General features: G+C 39.8%; 1 non-coding gene across 1 annotated transcript; it reads left to right on the forward strand.

The window, feature by feature from the left end:
• Positions 1-6,560: 6,560 nt before the first annotated feature.
• On the forward strand, positions 6,561-6,667 carry LOC145071634 (small nucleolar RNA R71). Its single transcript, XR_013690640.1, has one exon. It is a non-coding gene; the product is annotated as a small nucleolar RNA R71 (small nucleolar RNA).
• Positions 6,668-8,454: the final 1,787 nt, after the last annotated feature.

The raw sequence follows: 8,454 nt of genomic DNA on the forward strand, positions 1-8,454 counted from the left end.
TCTTCTAGGGTTTTTCTGCCTTCTCAATCGCAGGTAAACTCTTCTGAATCGTTCCAGAATTCTCTTTTATCGTTCTGAGGAGTTATCTTTATATATACGAATCGACTCGTCGAGTCAGGTGGCGACTCGTCGAGTCCATCTCTCAGTCCCCGTATTGTGATAAGTCTCTGGGATCCCGAGTCATTATCTTCTCGATTCTTCGATCGGACTCGCCGAGTAGTCGACCCTACTCGCCGAGCAGGTGTTATTTTTGGTGTTTTTTCTTCTTTGTTCCATTCTTGATCTCTCAACCGCTTCTCCTGCTTCCGAGCTTCATTTTTGGACTGAAAATATAATTCAAACACTTTTAAGTACCTTTTGTCCATAAAATGCAATAATTTAGCTAATAAATGAATAAAAATCTATACTTAATATGAACTAAATATGCCCATATCAAAATACCCCACACTTGACTTTTGCTTGCCCCCAAGCAAAACTAAATTTTAAAACATTAGAATCACATATGACAACTCCAATCTAACCCAGCCATTATGCCAAGACCGCAACGGATGCATTTGTGTCTAAAATTTTTCCTAAGGACCTCCCATACTCCAAATACTCACAATCCTCATAAACATTCGCCCACTCACCCCAAACTATGCTCATTTTATGCAACCCTCCGAATCCATCCCCAGAAAACCTCTTACCCTCAAGGTATTTTTAATTGAGCAACCCAAGCATACATAATCTAGAATTACACTTTTCGATACCACTATGGAGCTCTTTGGAATTCTTCACTTCTTTGTTAATTTGATCTTTGATCTCTTTGAATTCACAACCTTTATTGATTTTTGGTATCTTCAACTTTTTGAATTTCTTGGAATTTTGATCTTTTGATCTTCACTTTATTTGCTCCAAAATTCTTCAACTTTTCTTGCAATTCTCTCTTTTTTTTCTTTTTTTTTTACATGTACCTCACTTTTTTTCACTCAAAACCCTACATGCTTAAGCAAGGGCGCTCAATCTCAACCTTTATTGGCTAACGATAACAATCTTCCTGGATACATTTCAGGTTTAGGCTGCTAAACATATTGCATCCCTCAGGCTGAGCAAGGTCGTGTTTTTGTCTCATGATTTCACTGGAATAAGGAAGCCACAAATGCACTAGAACGTATATAGGCTCAACTAAACATTTGGGTCTTCATGCAATTATCAACACAATTCTAACATGGAATCCTAATTTTACTTTTACCAAAATTTTCTAAATTAAATCCTAAGTAATATTTTTGGTATGCAACAAATTTTTAAAATTATACCTAAATTAAGACTCTAAATTTTCTAATATGTAACCAACCCCCTACCCACACTTATTTTATGCAATGCCCTCATTGCATATTATGCATGATAAAAACATAAAAAGAGAATAAAGAGGGAATTGGAACAAACTCCCCTGGGATAGCAGTCGATAGGTTGGTCACTTTCATTTTAGCTCCAACTTCAATTGACTTTAGACATGGTAACATCTCATCCATGTCTTGGGTATCAAAATCTCATGTGGGTCGCTCCAAATACGCAGAAAAACAATATAAGATCTTCAGGAATCAATATAGGAAGAATAAGTGGTCAAGTGGTACTCGTATCAGCATCAAATCAGCAGTCCCCTTCGGTTAAAAATGAATGACTCGTCGAGTCATATATGTGACTCGTCGAGTATAAGCGCGGACTCTTCATATGTGTGAGAATACAAGGCGACTCGTCGAGTCAGTTTAATGCACTCGACGAGTAGACCGTTGGACGAAAAAAATTGGAATTCTGCATTTGTTCCAGCCTCCAATAAATCTTCAAAACTTTCTCCTCACTTCTGGATTCACTCGCTCATGTCCCTAAGGACCGGACTCGATACTTTGACTCTAATGCTTCCCTTTCTTGACTCTCTATCACTCTTATAACCCTTTTTGACTCTATAACTTTAACTCTCCTATGCAAGCATTCCTAATTTAATTCTGAAAAATAATCAAGGCAAACACACATTAAACAAAACAGTAAAAAGGTCTTAACACATTCAAACAAACGAAACAAAAAAAAACATAAAAAATTGAAATTGAAAATTGTCTAATAAAAAAGCAAAGAAATTAATCCTCCTCGTCGTCTTGATCCGCTGCTGTTCCACTTCCTCCCGCACCACTCCTTCTTGCACTAATCACCTCGTCCCATGATGGAATGTACGGAAAGTTACTGCCATCAATATGCGGTATGTTGAAGTGATCGAAAAGCCGGATATGTGATTGGTTGCTAAAATTGATGCCCCGCGCCATTTGATCTTGTAGCCGCCTCATCTCCACATTGTACCAATCCATTGGTACCTCTTCATTATCAACCGGAATCACCGGCGGCTCTTCCTCCACATCCCGCTCCCTCCTCGAACGGACCCTCCTTCCCGGTGTTTCGGGACCAACAACCGGATCATCATGCGGGATAACATAATGACCACCACCATAGTCTTCAATAATCCTGGCCCGTCGGAAAAGAATTGGATTGAATGGAGGCGTAGGAATCATTGTCATAAAGTTCCATGCACCACGGGTCATCAAACCAAACGAGTTGGCTAGCCGGGTGACAAACATACCACCATTGATTCGAGAAGTTTTGCGATCCTTAACCGCATCCGATAGATATGAAGCCAAACACCATGGAATATTGCAAAAAATGTCGGGTGTGATAATGCTCCATAAATAGAAGACATCAAGGTTAGAAACCTTGTCATCATCCTTCCTTTGGTTAATAGTGGATGAAATAAGACGATGAATAAGGCGGTGCGTAGGTGATCGGATGTTCCCCTCTTGTGCCGATTTTGGAATATAAACTTTGTTGCCAATCGTTTTCCACCACCCCGTGCTAGTAACTCCATCGGTAAACACCATGTGGGATTGCTCCAAAAAGGCCGGAAAAACAGCTGTTGAGACCAAGGGCTGGTCATAAATTCCCAATCGACAGGCAAGGTCGAGCACGGAACATTGATGAAATTCACCCCCAAGACAGAAACTGAAACTTGTTGGGTGATAACAATCTAATCCCCCCGTGAAAGATACTGTGGAGAAGAACTCTAGGCATAGCTCCAAATACACCGGCTCTTGAATTCGAAAGACCCGGCTCCACCCATCACAAATCATTGTTTCTCCTTCATGGGTAAACTCCTTTAAAAGATACGGAGCTAACTCCTCTTCATAGCATACTCCCTGCAACCAATCCCAATCTATCCTATTAGGCACGTATATTTCCTTCTTCCTTATGTCGGCTAATTTCTTCTTCCACTTCCGCATTGTTGAAGCGGACTCAATTTGTGGGAAATTTAACCAAGGAAAGTCCCCTTGGTGCCCCCCATAACTTTGCCCCCTGCTGAACATTCTTTCTGCGAAACAAAGATACAAAACCCAGAAACATCGAGTATAATTAAAAAAAATGTCATGCACATGTTTCCCGACTCGACTCGTCGAGTCCATGTACGACTCGGCGAGTCGCAAGAACTGCATGAGTCAGTCGGCGGGTCGGTCTAAATTGGACCAGGAAATCTCAAAATTTCTTCAAGGGTTTTGTCTAGACACATGTATATAAGGTATTTAGGCAAGAATAAACATGCAAAACATCATAATCTTTGAGAAATCGAAACCCTAGAAATCTATTTTTCAAAATCGGTTCTTTCTATGCAATTTCCATTATAGATAGCCTTAAAATCATACTTTTAACAGAAAAGAGGAAGAAATTCGTTACCTTTTGTGATGAAACTTGAAAATTTTGAAGAATAATGGAAGAGGAACACTTGAATGCTTGAGAGAGAATTGAGGGAGAGGCGCACGGCGAGTGTGTGTGAAAAAGAAACTGATTCATTAGGGTTAAAACCCTAGTTACCGGTTGTAAAAGTAATTTCAGTATTATTTTTTCTATAAATAATACCGACTCGTCGATTCAGTGTCAGCCTCGGCGTGTCTAGTCGCGATGTCAATTTTTTTTCTGAAATCTATATGGACTCGTCGAGTCACGGTAAGACTCGGCGAGTCTCTTGCAAAAATTCATAATTTTCAAAATTTTGTTATTTATTTAAAATCATTTCACCCCACACGTAACCCATGCACACTCTCAAGCAGACATGTCCGACGAATTGGAAGATTAAAATTCGAAAAAAAACGAAAAAAAAATCCAAACAAAACTAAAAAGGTAAAAGAAAGCAAACTCTAAATAACGGGTTGCCTCCCGCCAAGCGCTTCTTTTTAACGAGTGGTTAGCTGGACTCCTTCCCATCTACGTCTCGTCGTCTTCCAACATCGAGAATGCACGCCTAGTCTTTTGTGGTTTGTACTTCGTTTTGTAAGCGTGAATCTTCTTTTTGTAAGCCCATTTTGCTTCCTCTCTCTTCTTTTTCACAGCATCATCCTCAGCTGCTTGGGCTTCCATTCTCCTCTTTTTCTTCTTCACCCCATTCGTTTTCTCCTTCTTTTGCACTTCTTTTCCTTCAAACTGAATTACTTCGTATTTTTGTGAAGGTGCGTGCTCTAGGTTTGGTAATGAATGGTTGATCAGCTTCCACCCTCCTTTCTTTTGCCTCCTCTTCTTTCTCTGTGCTCACCCCATCTTCAAGTGTAATTGCATTAAGACATGCTATATAGGCGTGTTGAACTTCCGTATCCATGTCTTCTTTTTCTGTTTCTTCTCCTAAATAATGAGGAAAAATTTCCAAATCCAGATTATACAGAGGACTATCAACCAGCAGATCCAAACCGTCCAAGTTATTATCAAATTCGACTGGACTCATCGAGTCCAGTAAAGTGACTCGGCGAGTCTGATCGTATTCCACCATTTCTTGGGTGTTTTCTGAGTTAGCTTCTTCCAGTAGCTTTTCTAACTCCTCCAAGTCCTTGTTAACATCTCCATCCTCTCCAGAATGTAGCAAAAACTTGGTAGGGTCTTCTTTTTGCAAAAGTTCAAGCTCTTTTTGTAATATCTCATCATCCAAATGGATAAAAGTGATGTTTTCTTTTCTTTCCTCTTCTTTCTTGGCTTCTGGTAAAGCTTTAAATATTACGGACTCATCACCCACCCTCAATGTTAATGTAGACTCGCCTACATCAATTAAGGCACATGCGGTGTTTAAAAATGATCTCCCCAAAATGATTGGAATTTTGGGGTCTTCTTCCATGTCAACCACCACAAAGTCTACCGGAAATATAAACTTGTCTACTTTAATAAGGAGATCCTCACAAACGCCTTGTGGATGAATTATTGTCTTGTCTGCCAAATGGATCTTCATATTTACCGGTCTTGGCTCCGGTAAATTCAACCTCTTATAGAAAGAGAAAGGCATCAGGTTGATGCTTGCACCCGAGTCGGTCAATGCTTGGGTGACAACTTCATTACCAAACTGGCACGAAATTATAATATTCCCCGGATCGCCTTTCTTTTCGGGTAGCTCACTCAACAGTACCTCCGCGACTTCAGCCAAATCTTTCCTAGCAGCAAAAAGACCTTTTAGCAAGTTGATGTATTTTGGTATCTGGAGCATCGTTTCCACAAATGGCACATTAACTTGTAAGGCTTTAACATGCTTCATGAAGGTTCTATATGCTTCAACTTTTTCTGCAGGCATGGATTTAATTGGGTATGGCAAAGGAGGATTATATGGCTTTAAAGGACTGACAGTTTTATCATTCACGCATGGACTCGTCGAGTCCATTAGAGGGACTCGGCGAGTCAGATCGGGTTTTGCTGGAGTCGAGTCTTCTGCCCTTTCTGTCTTCTTCTTGGAGATCCTCTGTGCATCTGTGAAAATTTCTTCTTTACTAGAGGTCACAGCACTTACATTCTCCATTCTCGGATTGGTTTCGGTATTACTTGGAAGTTGACCCGGTCTTCTTTCGTTCACTCGGTGTGCAAGTTGTCCTAGCTGTTTCTCAATGTTGAGAATGGATGCCTGCTGATTCCTTAGCATGTCTCTGGTCTCATGTATTGCAGCATCGTGATCATTGTGTCTCTTTTCGGACGCGGCTATGAATCTAGTGAACATTTCTTCCAGATCAGCTTTCTTTTCTACCGGTTCTTCTCTTTGATATAGTCCCCTCTCCTTCTGCTTGTATTTTTCCTCCTTAGCCGTCTTATACTCTTCGTATGGGAGCCATTCCTTCTTAGGTTTTCGCCAATTTTCGTTGTATCGATCGCCACTTGAATAGAAGACTTGAGCTTTCTTATTTCCATTCTCATCCAAATCACAATCCTTGGTGAGATGGGGCCCTCTACAATTTTCACATCCCACCCTCATAGCATGGATTGTTTGATCCATTTTTGTCATTCTTCTATCAAGACTATCAAGCTTAGCTATCACCGCCGCTATGCTATCATTTGCCGCGTTCACTACTCCCCGACTTACTTCGTTTCTTGGGTTGTGGTATTCTCTAGAGTGTTGAGAGAATTCTTCAATTAGCTCCTTGATTACTGGGGGCGCCTTCTTCGTGAGCGGACCTTGAGAATCTAACAATTGCCTTGTGGTGACATTGACTCCATCGTAGAAAATGGAGACCTCTTGTTGGCTATTAAGGTCGTGATGTGGGCAATTTCTAAGCAAACTCTTGTACCTTTCCCATGCTTCATAAAGAGATTCTTCGGGCTGTTGCTCGAAGTTGGCAATTGCTTTCTTTAGCTTGGCTATTTTGGAGGGGGGACAAAAGTGATCTATGAACTCCTCTTTCATCTTGGCCCATGTGGTGACTGATCCGGGAGGAAGTGACTTTAACCAATCGTTTGCAGCTCCTTTGAACGTGACTGGGAGCATGCGAAGAAGCTGGGTCTCGCGAGGGACATTTGGTACATTGAAATAGTCGGCCACATCATTCACTTCGTCCAAGTGCTTGTAGGCGTCTTCGTGATCCTTCCCATAAAAAGGAATCTCCTTGAGTTGAGCGAGAATATGGCCTTTTAGTTCGAAAATGGCGGTTGCGGGAATTGCGGGCTGCACAAGTCCCAGGCCGGTGTCATCGCGCATCCTCTACTTCCATTCCCCCATGGGGACTTCATCGATATTAGCCATAGTGATGACTAGATCTTCTTCAAAATCGGAGTCGTGCTCGAATGTGGGTTCTTCTTCTTCCTCGGTCTCGTATTTGATATCTTCTTGAATTGGGTCTTCGATAGTCAAAGAGGCACTGGATGCTCTGGATTTGCTGCTCCTCTTCTTGCTGAAAACGGACTTGAGGTTCTTGAGTGGCGAGTTCTTTGAAGAAGCGGATTCTCCAATGGCTTTGCCTTTGCTCTTCCTTAGTGCGGATTTCAGGTCTTCAAGAGGGGGGGACCAGAGGTGTATCAGATCCTTGGGTCATGAAACAACTGTAAATAAAACAGAAAAACGCGTAAAAAGAAAAAAAATAAAATAAAAATTTAAAACTGAAACAGCGATGTACTCGTCGAGTCGGCACGAGTGCACTCGGCGAGTTCAAGGCAAAAACAGAAAAAATTTCTAGTTACTCTAAAAACGAAATTTTTATAAAACTAATTCTACTTACTGAATTGCTTCTTAAATAACTTTGTGTAAGATAAATCCCACACAAAGGATCGATTAAACTAGAATTTAATGTTAATTTAGAACCGTTCCCCGGCAACGGCGCCAAAAACTTGATGTGTGCAAACTCACTTAGTTTTAAACCTACTTTTAATTATCAAATAACACACAAAAGGCAGTGAACCTATCAATTGTGGTATAGTTAAATAAGCAGGGTATCGTTCACAGGGAACGGAAAACTTAAATTAAAAACTAATTTTATCTAAATTAATTAATAAGTAGGGGTTTTATCTAGTTTTACAAGACTAGAAACTTACTAACTATTACTTACTTAAAAACTGGAATACTTACTAGATTCAATAAATGGAAGGGAACTTCTGTTTAGTTCAACTTAGTTGATTCTATAGTTGATTTCACGGTAATGGTGCAATGGATTAATTCTTTCGTTGGTTACCGATTCAAGTGATTAGATTCGTATTCACTACCCTAATCCTTAGCAAATAAACTAACTTAAACAGTGTCCAGTTGTCTAATTTAATTAAATTTACTAAATTAACTATTCGGGTTAAGTTATACTTGCAATAGTTAACTAATTTATTCTTTTAATTAACTTCTTGTTTGATGGTCATCTTACAAGCTTGCACATGAATTTACTCAATTTTCTTATTAACTCTAGTTTCATATTCGTTAATCCTAGACATATGGCATAGTGATCACATAGCATATGAGGTTAATAATCAGTAGATGTTCATGCTAATCAATTATCTTCCTATTAACAGAAAATTAATTATTATTCACACACAAGGTTCTTTAGCAAGCTAAAATAACAAAAATTCACCAACTTAGAATTAATCCTACCAATCAATCAAACCATATTGTCAACTTTGTATCCCCAAACAGAAGTTTAAAGGTTTTAGCTCATAATTGAAGTAAAT

Source organism: Lactuca serriola, chromosome 8 (assembly GCF_051521515.1).
Source record: "Lactuca serriola cultivar US96UC23 chromosome 8, Lser_US96UC23_V15, whole genome shotgun sequence".
Classification (NCBI taxonomy): domain Eukaryota; kingdom Viridiplantae; phylum Streptophyta; class Magnoliopsida; order Asterales; family Asteraceae; genus Lactuca; species Lactuca serriola.